The sequence below is a fragment of the Crocuta crocuta genome, unplaced genomic scaffold (assembly GCF_008692635.1).
Source record: "Crocuta crocuta isolate KB4526 unplaced genomic scaffold, BGI_CrCroc_1.0 scaffold692, whole genome shotgun sequence".
Classification (NCBI taxonomy): Eukaryota; Metazoa; Chordata; class Mammalia; order Carnivora; family Hyaenidae; genus Crocuta; species Crocuta crocuta.
This window is the reverse complement of record NW_027532877.1, coordinates 1,487,211-1,501,293: the sequence shown is the minus strand read 5'-3', so window position 1 is coordinate 1,501,293 and position 14,083 is coordinate 1,487,211. Positions and strand designations below refer to the sequence as shown.

At 48.6% G+C, this 14,083-nt stretch overlaps 1 long non-coding RNA gene across 1 annotated transcript in view; it reads right to left on the bottom strand.

Moving 5' to 3' along the window:
• Positions 1–10,209: 10,209 nt before the first annotated feature.
• LOC144216316 (uncharacterized) overlaps positions 10,210–14,083 on the bottom strand; it is a 78,347-nt gene continuing 74,473 nt past the window's right edge. The window contains exons 3-5 of the long non-coding RNA XR_013330631.1: positions 11,896–12,005; positions 11,408–11,449; positions 10,210–10,997 (exon numbers count right to left, since the gene is read on the bottom strand). This is a non-coding gene — a long non-coding RNA (uncharacterized LOC144216316). The remainder of the gene's footprint in view (positions 10,998–11,407; positions 11,450–11,895; positions 12,006–14,083) is intronic.

Below are 14,083 nucleotides of genomic sequence, written 5' to 3'. Positions count from 1 at the left end.
TACTCCACATTACATGTCACTCTTGTCTTTATTCTGGAGTCCTTATTGCTTTCTGAAGTCATTGAGTTCATTTTTTTCTTTATTCTGTCTTCTTTGATGAACACGTATGTCACATAAGAGTAGGGCCTTCTCTGTCTCGTTCCCTGCCGTGTCCTCAGAATCAGAAATGGTGTGCACAAACTACTAAGTCCTCAGTAAATCAACGTTGAGTGAGTGGATGAGAGACAGTATAGCAAAGTGAGTGATTAAGAGAAAGGGTTGGGGTTCAAATCCTCACTCGTACAGCCACCAGCCTCAAGATTTTAGCAAGTTAATCTCTCCAAGACTCATTTCCCATAACTTTAAAATTGGCATAATGGTATACATAAACGCTAAAAGTGAGGTGACCAGGCAAGCACTCACGTGGTATGCAGCAGGCGCTTAATAATGGGAAAACCACTGCTGATCTATCTTCTCCATCATCATCATCATCATCATCATCATCATCACTGTCATTTCATGGCCTGTGTCCCCAAGGACTAGGACCAGACAACTTCCTTCTACGGGGCTCTACTTTCATTACCTTTAATACTGGGGTTGGTGGAGAAAAAAGCTCATAGATGTATTTCTTTTTTAATTTTAATGTTTATTTATTTTTGAGAGAGAGCAAGAGAGAGAGAGAGCTTCAGCAGGGAAGGGGCAGAGAGAGAGGAAGACATAGAATCTGAAGCAGGCTCCAGGCTCCGAGCTGTCAGCACAGAGCCCAACACAGGACTTGAACTCAGGGACCGCGAGATCCCGACCTGAGCTGAAGTTGGACGCTTGACCGAGTGAGCCGCCCAGGAGCCCCTCATAGATGTATTGTGATGCCCCTGAGGCCAGGCACAGCTATGTCTGCTAACATCAGCACACAAATGGGGGTCAGGTCCGTATTTTCTTCTGTGGCCAGTTTCTCTTTGCCCAAAGTGGAAGAACTTTGGGAAAATGTTGTTCCCCTTCATGTCAGCCTGAGCAGATGAACCAAGTTCAAGATGGAGTTTACTGCTCCCAGGATGTTGGTATAAAAACCTTCTCAGGCCTAATTATGATTTCACATGTTCATTCCAGGGACCTCTGAGAGGCAGGCAAGTGCTTTTATGGGGCACAATCTCAAAGAAAAATGAGTCATCACCAAGCGGGTAAGGACTGCGCTTGGGTTCATAAAGCGACCTCACATAATCCGATGAAGTTTCCTTTTCTTACATTTTTAGGGCAGATTTTGCTGATAACTTGGAGCAGTCCTCTGAATCACTTCGAGGTCATCCCCAGTTCGTTCGCCCTTGTTTCTGTGAAGCTTTTATGGTCGAGGGATTCAACCATTTTTTAAAAGAAACTTGAGTTTAGTTTATTATTTGGAAGCCTTAACCCTTAATGCTGTTCTTTTGAAAGCCGCTCAGAGTTTGGCTGAAGGCAAGAGAGTAAACATTCCTTCTACAAACTTACTTAGGGTGATGGGCGCCATCACACTTGCCCTACATGAATATAGTGCTTGTACGATATAATGACCTTTAAGGTCTCCTGGTGTGGGAATGACAGAAAAACTTCTCAGAGTCTATCTTTGACCCGCTGGTGGGGGCTGCCTGAAACTCTGGGCTGAAGTGGATCCTGAAACTATATCTGGATAAACAGGAAAGAAAAACAAGGTAGATTAGCACTGTCTGCTGCGGGTGGAATAGTCCAGACGTATGAACCAAATAGGCACCTCCCTATCTACAGTGCTACTGCTCCCTTTCCCAGATTGGTAACCTGAGTCCCAAATGAAAGTTACTTGCCCCAAAGTATGTAACGTGCTGCTAGGTAACTCCAGTCTGATGTCTTGGCCACCCCAGCACCGTAAGGTTCAGCTCCAATCACCCATGAGAGAAGAGCCGGCTGATTAAAGAAAAAGGTCGTGAACGTGGCCTCAATATGGGTTCAGTTACTTATATTGCTTCCACTAATGTCTGACACGGCAGGAACTGACACAGTGTGGTTCTTTTTAAAGCCATCTCCCCCCGTTTCGTTTCTGTTGCAAATGGCCTCAACGTCTAAATTATTTTAACGCCTCACTTTGTGCCAATCCTTCACAATCCATGGGAACTTTTTCAGTTTGCACAGTTGGATCGAGATGCCTTCCGAGAACAAACTGAGGCTTGATGGGGGTGAGGGGGAGGGGAAGGGGGGTGATGGGCACGGAGGAGGGCACTTGTGCGGATGAGCACTGGGTGTTATCTGGAAACCAACTTGACAATAAATGGTTTAAAAAGAAATTAATTAATTAATTTTTTAAAAAAAGAAAATAGGGGCACCTGGGCAGCTCAGTCAGTTAAGCATTAGACTCTTGATCTCAGCTCAGGGTTGTGAGTTCAAGCCTGGCGTTGGGATGAAGCCTACTTACATTTTTTTTAATTTTAAAAATTTATTATGAAATAGTGATGGGGCTTTCATAGGAGATACTCAAGAGATACTGTTTTTTCACTTATTATTTTTTGAGTTATGAATCCTAAAGACCCTCCCTCCCCACCCCCCGCCTACCCCAGCAATATGTTCCATGTCCGTGATCTGCTTTCTTCCACTCTTATCTCCTCGCAGAGCTGCCAGCACAAATAAGTACTGGGTACCTATCGCTGGCATGTGGCACAGGGAGTGGGGAGAGAATTATATTTATTTTTCAAAACCCCTGGGGATCTTGACGTTTCTGTGTTTCCATCTCTCTTCTCAGTTCCAAGAGTCGATGCTTAATATTATCTTAAGCAATATTGCAAGGGAGGTGGCCAGTGAGAGGGGGCATCTGGGATCCAACCCAGACAGATGATGGGAAAGCAGATATCTTGACAGATCAGTGCAGGAAATTCTCTCTTCTTTCGGAGACAGATCTGTCCGTGTTTAATCTCCTACACAGCTGCACTGCTCAGGGCATAGAGACACATGCAATGAAAATGGATTCTGATTTAGGAATCATAGCGGCAAATCTAATTTCGGATTACTCCTTTTCCACAGTCTCACCCTGCTGGGGGTGGTGAGGGAAAACCTAGAGAGGGCATGTGACCTGAGGCAGAATTCCAATGCCCATCATTGGGAATGCTCAAACGATGGATGGGTGTCCGGGTCTGTCACCACCTCCCGGAGTGGCCACCATTCACAGAGTGCCTCCTATGTGCCAGACACCTTGCACCTTTTACTTTTGGTCTTCTGTAGCCCCTTGTCCTCTGTGCTTCATTTCGCAGTTGGGGAAACTGAGGTTCAGAGACGGAATGCATTTTCTCCAAGTGACACCAGAGAGTCGTCAGATTTCCTTGATTCATCCATTTAGTATGCCCTTAAGTGTGCCAATAACATCATGTAAATGATGAATTAAAGACAACATTTTAAAAGATGATTTAGGGGCGCCTGGGTGGCTTAGTCGGTTAAGTGTCCGACTTTCGCTTAGGTCATGATCTCACGGTTCATGGGTTCGAGCCCCACGTCGGGCTCTGTGCTGACTGCCAGCTCAGAGCCTGGAGCCTGTTTCAGTCTGTGACTCCCTCTCTCTCTGACCCTCCCCTGCTCACGCTGTCTCTCTCTCTCTCTCCTAGAAATAAAAAATTTAAAAAAAAATGTTTTAAAAAAATAAATAAATAAAAAATAGAAGATGATTTAAAGGAAGAGCCACCAGTGCAGAAAATTTGGGACACTGTGTTCTGGGTGGAGGGAACAGAGCATATGTGTTTTGGGTTGAAAGTCATGGAATCCAGAAGACACTGTAAGGGAAGAATACAGTTCTATCTCACACCCCAAAGGCAAAGATGCAGTGGGTTTGGGGGAAGGGGCAGGAATGAGGAGCGAGAGAAACATGACTTACGTATTTTTCTCTTCCCTGCCCTCTAGTTTATTGGCTCTTTCCCCCCAACAATACGGTGATTAAAGATGGCCGTCAGCAGACTCTGACACTGAAATAGAGTAACTCTCTCTCTCTCAACCTCAAGTCCAGATTCCTAGGCAAGAAATGCTTTTGGCTTAGCCGGCTTGAAGGGTTTATTTCTGATCAAACACCAGGGACTGTGGGTGGTTGGACTCATATTATACAATACGGCCTCCCAGGGTCAATCAATGGGGGAGAATGACTCAGTTAAGTTGGCCATTAGAAGGGAGAATGATAGCTTGAATGATGGTGCCACACCCAGAAACTGAGAGTTCCGGAAATCAGCCCCAAGTGAGCTTAGCTCATAGTACTACAGTGCACAACCAACTCTTCACCTTTTATTTCAAAGGAGCACTAGACTGGCCAAGGATGCACCTGGACATGGTCACTTGTGCCTTCCACGTGGTCAATTTAACATTTCCAGGCTGCCTTCTAAGCAGGGATGGATGTTACTACGTTTTGGTAGTCTCCATTTGGTGGGGTGGTTACAAGGACAGGCTCTGGGACTGAACTATCTGGATTTGAGCCCCAACACTTACTACGGTGTGACCTTGAGAAAGTCAACCACCCCGGTTAAGTGTGTGGGTTTTCTCACCTGTAGATAGGCAGATACTATTAGTTTCTAGCTCAAGGGGTTATTGTGAAAGTCAAATGAATTAATGCATGTTAAAAAGACTTCTTGAACAATATTAAGTCAATATTTTGAGCTACCGAGACTAAACACACGGGGAGACAATGACTTGAGACCATCCCCTAGGAGTGATAGTGTGAAGACGTCAGGGCTTGTGATATTCCAGAAGGTCAGGTGCCATCACAAAATGAAAACAGACACAGCTCCTTTGGAATCATGTGCTAAATACCACATGGGACCACAGACCCAGATGCTGACCAAATCCGCTGGCCCAGCTTGGCTTCATTAGTCTCCCAAGATCACCCAGACAGATCAAACAAAACCTATCCTTGTCCAGACAGAGATTGCTCAAGAGACCAGGGACTGTTCCACCAGGGAAGAGAATTCCAGTTTGCTGGCTGGCTCTGGAGAGGGAGGGGATGGGACTGCATTCCGTCCTCCAGAATGGATTGAAGACTGGCAAGTCAAGGGAAGAACATTCTGCGGTTACAAAAGCAGAGATCCAGTCATGGAATTCAAAGAACTTGGTGTCCCGTGGAGGAAGAGATGAAAATCTACAGACAATTATATGGGGCTATTAATTTGTTTATTGTTCTGGTAAGAATTTAACGGGGTTATTTTAAAAAGGACAATAAAAACAGGAATGATTAAGTAAGATTCAACGAACTAGAAAATATATAAAGGCAGAAAAGGATGGAACAAGGGGGAAATGAGAGAATAGGGGTAGGCTGTAGCCGAGAGGTGAAATGAAGGGCTGGAACCCGGAAGCTAGTTTTGGAACTGCTGCCTCTTCTGACCTCACGAGGTTGGGAAAGATAGTCTACCTCCCTGCATCTCTGCTTCCTCATCTGTAAAATGGAGGTAACGGAAACGGCAGGGGGATTTTGTGATGAGTGCATGGGAGCAGCACTATGAAGTACCTTACACATCATACGTGCTTATTAAAGGTGAGGGTGGGGGCGCCTGGGTGGCTTAGTCGGTTAAGCGTCCGACTTTCGCTTAGGTCATGATCTCGCGGTTCGTGGGTTCGAGCCCCGCGTCGGGCTCTGTGCTGACTGCCAGCTCAGAGCCTGGAGCCTGTTTCAGAGTCTGTGATTCCCTCTCTCTATGACCCTCCCCTGCTCACGCTGTCTCTCTCCTAGAAACAAATAAAACATTAAAAAAAAAAAAAAAGGTGAGGGTGAAGTTTCCCATGGGGGAGAACAGTTTCAAGCCTGAGGCCACAATGCATCGGCATTGATCTCTCCTCCCCAAACGGTTTCTTCCAGAGGACGCTGGCCACACAGCAAGTAGGAAACAAGGGTGCTGCTTCATTAATACACAATAGTAATTAATAACGGAGCCAAGACCCAATGACACCAACCACTGAAATTTCTGGTAGAGCTTGACTGGCGCTTGGGACATAAATGAGTCTTCTTAATCCTCTATCCTAATGACAAGTTCCCGCCAGACTTGCTTCCTCATCTGGGATAAGGAAGAAACAGAACAAGAATTAGAAAGAAAGAGAGACAGAGGAAGGAAGGAAGGAAGGAAGGAAGGAAGGAAGGAAGGAAAGAAGAGAGAGAGAGAGAGAGAGAGGAAGGAAGCAACAAAGGAAGGAAGGAATCTAGTGAAGGCCACCCCGTAGAACCTGACACTCTTCTTATCATGAGAGCTTATGACTGCCTTCGTAGCATATGGAGACAAGGAGGTACAAGGAGAGCTCATGCAGGTAGAGTAGCACCATACTCTAGTAAATATCACCCAATGGAAAGGTCTGGGCATTAGATTATTCAGGTGAGAAACTCATGCATGTAGTTAGGGCGAGTGGTACAGAGAAGTTAATGAAGGTGAGAAGTGTGGAGAAGGAGTGAAGTTCTCATCCTAAGAGAGTCCATGAGTCTAAGTTTTGGCCATTAGGTTATAAGAATCTTCCCCGGGGGCTCCTGGAAGGCTCAGTTGGTTAATGTCTCTTTTTTTAAAGAAATTTTCTAATGTTTGTTTATTTTTGAGACAGAGAATGAGCGGGGGAGGGACAGAGAGAGAGGAAGACACAGAATCAGAAGCAGGCTCCAGGCTCCAAGCTGTCAGCCCAGAGCCGGACGTGGGGCTAGAACCTATGAACTGTGAGATCACAACCCTTTCTTTTTTTTTTTTTTTTAATATTTTTATTTATTTCTAGGAGAGAGAGAGACAGCGTGAGCAGGGGAGGGTCAGAGAGAGAGGGAGACACAGACTCTGAAACAGGCTCCAGGCTCCGAGCTGGCAGTCAGCACAGAGCCCGACGCGGGGCTCGAACCCACGAACCGCGAGATCATGACCTGAGCGAAAGTCGGACGCTTAACCGACTAAGCCACCCAGGCGCCCCTCACTTTCCCTCTCTGATGGATGGATTCGGGATGTAGTGAGGCTCCATGCCGTGGCAGAACCGCAAAGGCGGAAGGACTTTGGGTGGATTAAAAACTGCCAGGAATACCTGATCCGACCCTTGTGTGAGTGAGAAACAAATCTGCTTTGCGTGGGGCCGCTTGGCCGATGCGGCATATTTGTTACAGCATCTGGCGCTTCCAAACCCGATGCGCTGGCCCTCAGTGAGGTAATATATTTTAAAAACTCATGCCAAGTATGAAGCGTTGTCCCTTCCCGGTAGATGACAGATGTTCTTGCAGGTGTTAGATATTCAGACCAACCCAGGCAGGGGAGGAGTAGGGCCCGTTAGTAACGGCGTTTCTTGTACGTATTTTTCTTTCACTTGACACTTTTGCTTTCCATCGAAGTTTAACCCAAACACTGTCACCCTCCCCATTCCCCAGGGCTGCAGGTTACGGTCCAACAGGCTGAGCACTGCACACCTCTAGGGAGGGCCCCTGACAGTGTTGAGAGTGATTTGTTGCCCCTGGGGTTGTGCAGTGCGCAACAGGAGCAACCATCCGCAGACCCTCTGCTCTGCGCCTCCAGTTAGAAAAAAGCCGGGACCAGGAGAAGTGACAAACACCATTTCATTTCTTCCTAATCCTCCTGTTCAGCTCTAAGAGGACAGGGTGCTTTGCCCGGTTCATTCACGGCTGTGTTCCCAGTGGGTGCCCCATGTGCGGAAAGAATCATTTGCAGTGTTGCTCAGGGAAACACCTTCCTGCAGCCCTGGAAATGCTCGGAAACTTCTGTTTCCCAGCCAGCTGTTGGCACCAGACCCCTAAAGAAACCAAGGAGACTCTCAGAATGGGCAGAACAAATGCTCTCGTTCCCTTAATACCTTGCTGTGTCTAGTTCTGTGCCTGACCCCCCGCCAGCTGAGGCCCCCGTCTTAGAGGCTTGAAGCATTAAATCGTCACTTGAGAAGGCCGAGGACAGCCTGTCACGAGAGAATGAGTACACAGTGCTGACGGACCCTGCGTCCAGCGCAAAGTGCAGCCTGGCACGGTGACAACGACTCACTGTGTCCCCGCGGCCCGGGGAGGACAGGGCCTGACATGGAGAGTGTGGCCCAGGGCTCTGGACTGCGAGCTCACCACAGATTCCACTGTGCCATGTCCTTCTCTGGCCATGGCAGGCACACGGCCGCCCTGCAGCGCTGATTACCCAGCGCGGTGTTTTTCTATCCAGGGCAGAGAGTGCTTTCCTTTTCACTCGTGAGCAACTGGGCGATACCCCCTGCTCCTTCCAAAACAAAGCAAACAAACAAACAAAAACACAAAAAAGCACAAAAAACAAAACACACACACACACACAACATTTGCAAGCGGAACTCCTACCCACCCGCGGGAAAACGTACGCCTGACTCTGACCCAGCACCTGTGCTGGGTCCCAGGCACCGCTTCACCCACGACACCTGTGCTGTCTCCTCTATGCCTGGTCACGCTCCCCTGAATCAGACAGATTGTGCCCCACTTTACCTTCGTTAAAACCAGGAGAGCTTCACAAGATCGTACTGCTAGCAAACGCGCCTTGAGAGCTGAGTGCCTGCTACACTGGCCCTTTTCAAATGCTCTTCCGGGCTGATTAATTACTGCTCACAGCAGTGCAAACTCAGAGGTCACGTCGCTGTGCCCATTTTACAGATTGGGAAATGGAGGTGCCGTTACGCAGGCGGTGAAACAGACGGGACTCAGAGACGGTTGGTCGGAGCCAGAGCCCATAAACTTAATCCAGTTCTGAGGCTGGGGTTTCCGTCAGCCCTGATTGGTCCCTCTCAGGCCCCGTGCCTGGAGCATAGTTGAGCCATTTTTTGGTTTTTGTTTTGTTTTTTTTTTTTTTTACAAACTCAGAACTTTCCAGAGATCTGGCATATAACTGAGTGACACAGGGCTAGGAGACTGGAAACTTCCTATTGTTCCTGAGACGGGGGCCTGTTCGGTGTTCTCTTAGTTGTTCTTTATCAGTTAAAGACGTGGATACCAGAAATATTTTATTCTCTTGTTAATTGAGCCAGAAATCAAGTATCTTCGACACGGAGGCAGAATCTGCACTCAGGGGCCAGCTTCCTTCCAAAACTGTTTGCCTTGGGAACACACTTGGGGTTTCTATCACCATGCTCAGCATCGCCCGTGACCTGTACTTCCCAAGGTCACGGGCAAGAATGTTAGACGCCGTCTTTTAACTTCTCATGTTCTTGCTTCTTCCATTAAAAAAAAAAAAAAAAAGTTTAAGAAATGTGAAGCTTTTCCAAACGCGAACCTCCCTTCCAGCAAATGGCCTTCGAAGGCAGATGGGGCGGCTTGCGGGTCTGGCTGTGATGTCTGGCCCTGGCCGCGGTTCCACAAGTAGAATTAAGGAAGCAGACAACATGCCCGAGATTTATGGATTCCATTGCTTTTTATGCCGTTGATGCCTCACATGTGTTCCCTCCGACTCGCCCGACAGGGAACACCACATCACAGGGTTTGTGGGAGTTGAAGAAAACTCTCACTGACTTCCTGAAAATGGTCCCTGTGGGACGCACCCTTGGGGAGAGGCTGTCTCCGGCTGACCCCTCTGGTGCACTTGGCCGTCGATGCCGGGAATGGGGAGGGGGTCCAGGCGCGGATGCTCAGAAGGGCACACCGGGCAGCACGTATCTGGCACATTTCAGCAACTGTTTCATAAGTGCAAGTAATACAAATGTGGATGTAAAAGAGTGGCTCCCACGGGCAGCTCTGCTTGTTGGAACCCCTCGCCCCCAGCCCTGCTTCCCGAATCTTCATGAAGGAGCATCTGGCAGAGGCCAGGAGTCTGCGTTTAACCATCTCTCTGAAGAATCGTGTTCAGCCACCTTGGTAACCAATCGTGACATCTGACAAAGCACTGATCTCGAAATGACAAGGACGGGCGCCTGGGTGGCTCGGTCGGTCCAGTGTCTGACTTCGGCTCAGGTCATGATCTCACAGTTTGTGGGTTTGAGCCCCGCATCGGGCTCTGTGCTGACAGCTCCGAGCCTGGAGCCTTCTTTGGATTCTGTGTCTCCCTCTCTCTCTGCCCCTCCCCCACTCATCCTCTGTCTCTCTTTCTCTCAAGAATACACTAACTGTGGCTCCCAGGAGACACTGGCTGCTCAAGGCCACACACACAGCCAGTGGGTAAGGGAGCTGGGGCTGGGGGTGCTCCCTGGGGGAGACCTTGACTTCACTTGATCTCTTCTTTGATCGAAATAAAGCAGGCATTCTTTTTTTTTTTAATTTTTTTTTTAATGTTTCATTTATTTCTAGGAGAGAGAGAGAGAGACAGCGTGAGCAGGGGAGGGTCAGAGAGAGAGGGAGTCACAGACTCTGAAACAGGCTCCAGGCTCTGAGCTGGCAGTCAGCACAGAGCCCGACGCGGGGCTCGAACCCACGAACCGCGAGATCATGACCTAAGCGAAAGTCGGACGCTTAACTGACTAAGCCACCCAGGCGCCCCCGAAGCAGGCATTCTTATTCTGATTTTCCTAAAAAGGAAATTGAGGCTGAAAAGAGTCCGGAGGTCTGTACTACTGCCTGTGGTTTTGCTGGAAGAACCTGCCATTGACCTGATGGCCTGGAGCAACAGAGATTTGTTTGCTCAGAGTTTTGGAGCCCGGAAGTCTGAAGTCAGTGTCACTGGGCAGAAACGGAAGTGTAGGTAGAGCCGCACATCCTCTGAAAGCTTTGGAGGAAGAATCCGTTCCTTGCCTCTTCCAGCTTCTGAAGGTTCCAAGCCTTCCACGGCTGCCAGCCGCGTGCCTTCCGTCTATGCTTCGGCCTCACGTGGCCTTCTCCGTCCGTCTCCAGCCTCCCTCATCCCTCTCTCATAAGGGCTCTTGTCTTTGGATTCGGGGCCCACCCAGATCATCCAGGGTGATCTTATTACAAGATCCTGACTTAATTACATCTGCAAAGACCTGTTCCCAAATGTCACATTTCCAGATGCCGGGTGGACATATTTTTGGAGGGACCGTCATCCGACCAATGGCGACGTCCCATAGCTAGGGGGTGGGGAGGGGCTGCTCAACCTCATCTTCGCCCAGTCCAGCAGGTAGTGCCCAAGATTCTGTCAGTGCTGCACAATAGAAATGGAGATCGGCTTAAGCCTTGTGGGGGGTTGTGGGGTAGGAGGAGGGAGCAAGCAGGTGACGTTATCGTCCCTGTAACTGAAAAGGCCAAAGGTAGATCTTCCTGGTTTGAAGCACGGCTCGTGCTTTGTGGTCAGGGCCTAACCCATCCCTTGCACAGGCTTCCTCCACCCAATAGGTAGGATAACTTCTAAGAGCTCAGCACCCACATCTTTCCAGTTGAGTCAGTGGAAAGTAGCATTCCTTTCCATTAACTCAAGAGCTGAGACCATTTCTATGAAGAGCTCTGAGCCCTCGTGTTGGCCTTATCTGAATCACGTCATCGCCCCCGAATCGATCACTAGGGCCCAGAGGTCATTTATTTATTCAGGAGCAATAATGAATATATACTGTGTACCTTCTATGTGTCAGGAACTCTTCAAGGTGTATGGAGATGTACCTGTGAACAGAAGACAAAAACCTAAACTCACAGAGCTTATATTCTACAGGAAAATAGGGACCAGTAGCGTACAAACAAATAAACAAAAAGCTACAGTTCTATTCCAGATTGAGCTGAGTGCCAAGAAACAAATTAGTTTAGGGCAATGTGCTAAAGAATGCCCAGGGTGGGGGGAGGGCTCCTTTAGCCCGTGTGGTCAGGTAAGACTTCTCTGAAGAGGTGATATAGGAGGGATAAATCAAGTGATGAGAGGCCACATGAAGATTTGTGGAGGACCCTCCTAAGCAGAAATAGCAGGTGCAAAGGCACTGGGGTAGGAATGGGCTTAGAGGAACAGAGAGCTGGGCAGTATAGACCAGCTGCAGCGCATGAGCAGGAGAGAGTAGGAGATGCAGCGCATAAGTGGTGAATTCCAAAAGTCAGATTTCTAAGTCCTCTGCTCTTACCTCTTCCCTATCCATCGATGCCCAGGGGAGGATTCGCTTATCGCCAAGAAAGGATTTCCTGTACACTGTTGCTCCACTCACTGCACAGCTAGAAGACTTTCTTTGAGCCACTGCAATATTTAAAATAGCACATTATCTACCTGGTACGTGCCCTCTGCTCCTCCAAGAACAATAGGGTTCAAGTGCAGAATTAAATCCAGGGGTAACTGACCCTGCAAGGTCCCACTGGATCTTCAACTGAACTCAAACTTAGGCCCAAGAGCTTTGGCAAAGCTTGTGTGGCCGGGAGTGGGGGAGTCGACGAACTTCGTTTCCCCTTTTCTTTTTCACTTTCATACGCCTCTGGGTTGATGTTTCCTGGCCAAGGTCAGAGGTACTAAAATACCACAAGAAAGAAGACCTTTGAAGTGATCATCTGTTCAGCCAAGGAGGAGGCGGTGGGGCCCAATGGCTCACCCAGGAATGTAACCTTCTGGAGCCTTGGACGGAGCACCTCGGAGGCCCCCAGAGACGCGCGGAAAGCCCTGGAGTTGGTTTGGAAAAACATCTGAACTTCTGGTTGGGGATCTGAGCCCAGGAGCCTTCCTTTGTTCTCAGCCAATCCGTGGAAGCCGCCTGTCCAAGGCCTGAGCTGGCTGGACCACCGCCTCCAATTTGGGGAATCTTACAGACCAGATGCTGACTTGCCCTTTCAGAATATACCTAGGAAGTGCTTGTTCCCTGGTTCAGTGGTGTAGACAAGACTATTTGACCATGGGAATGACTGATCTGGGAATGCGGTGTTTGCGCTGGTGTCTTTCACTAGACGTTTGCCACTCCTAGATGTGGTTCATGGACCGGAACCATCAACATCCCCTGACGGAAGGTTAGAAATGCAGACTCTCGGGGCGCCTGGGTGGCTCAGTTAAGCATCTGACTTCGGCTCCGGTCATGATCTCACGGTCAGTGAGTTCGAGCCTCACGTCGGGTGCTGTGCTGACGGCTCAGAGCCTGGAGCCTCCTTCGGATTCTGTGTCTCCCTCTCTCTCTGTCCCTCCCCTGCTCACTCTCTGTTCTCTCTGTCTCTTGGAAATGAATAAACGGTGAAGAAAAAAAAAAAAACAAAGAAATGCAGACTCTTGGGTCCTGCCCTGGACCTACTGAATCAGAATCTGCAGTTTAACAGGATCCCAATTAATTTGCATGCACATTCGAGTTTACGAGGAGCAGCCCTGGACAGCTTGGTCAAATACAGAGAGTGCGGTCATTCCTTTCTGTTGTGTCTACGGCACGCATCCGTAATCAATCACAGAGTTGTTTTCTTTTGAATTTCGAGTCTTCTCACGCCACGGTTCTAGGCAGCACTAGCCAATCGATGGGAGCTGGCTCAAAGATTACATCTACCTTCTCCATGAGGGTTAACCCTCGAAAAGAGCTCTGTGGCACTTTTATGTTCACCCCCATTTCCCCAGTGCCGGGCATAGCAACAGGCATGTCATAGGTGCCAGGTAAATGTTTGTGGAATGACTCTATCTTCCCCGCAGCGTTTTTTTCCCCGTGGCACTTGCTGTACTTTAGTCCACATCCTCAGAAAACTCACTTCCCCTGGACATTGGGGCGGCCCAGCATCTCTTCTAGGTGTTGAGTTTTGTTGTCGAAAGTTACGTAGGGGGAAGTTGAAATGAGTTGGTAAAGATGTTGGGAGCGCAAGGAGACACGTGGAAAGCCGGCTGGCTGGCACGTGGACCTCAACCCACACGCTATCTCTCCAGGACGCATTGCCTGGCCACCCAGCTCTAAAAGATGGCAGCCACGTGAACCAGGCTGCGTGCAGAGGTGGGGAGTGGGGAGCGGGGAGGGAAGGAAGGAACGGTCAGACTGACAGGACTCCAAAGACAGAGCAATAATGATTATAAATAGCATCCTTTTGACAGCCGTTTGATGTACTGTCCAAGGCCAGGTGGAAAATCTTTCCTCCCCTGCCCCCCCCCGCCCCCCCACCATCTCCTTCCCCTCATTTTTCAATAAAGATTCTGAGTCCAGTCAGTTGCTTGTCTGGAGCATTTGTTTCCCATTAGAATACCTTTTGCGATTTCGGTGTGTTATGCTAGATAATTGCTTTTAATAACAAACTGAGGAAAGACTTTTGAACATTTTAGGAAGTAGGGTTTTTTTTTCTCCAATGAAAAATATAACAGACACTGAAAGA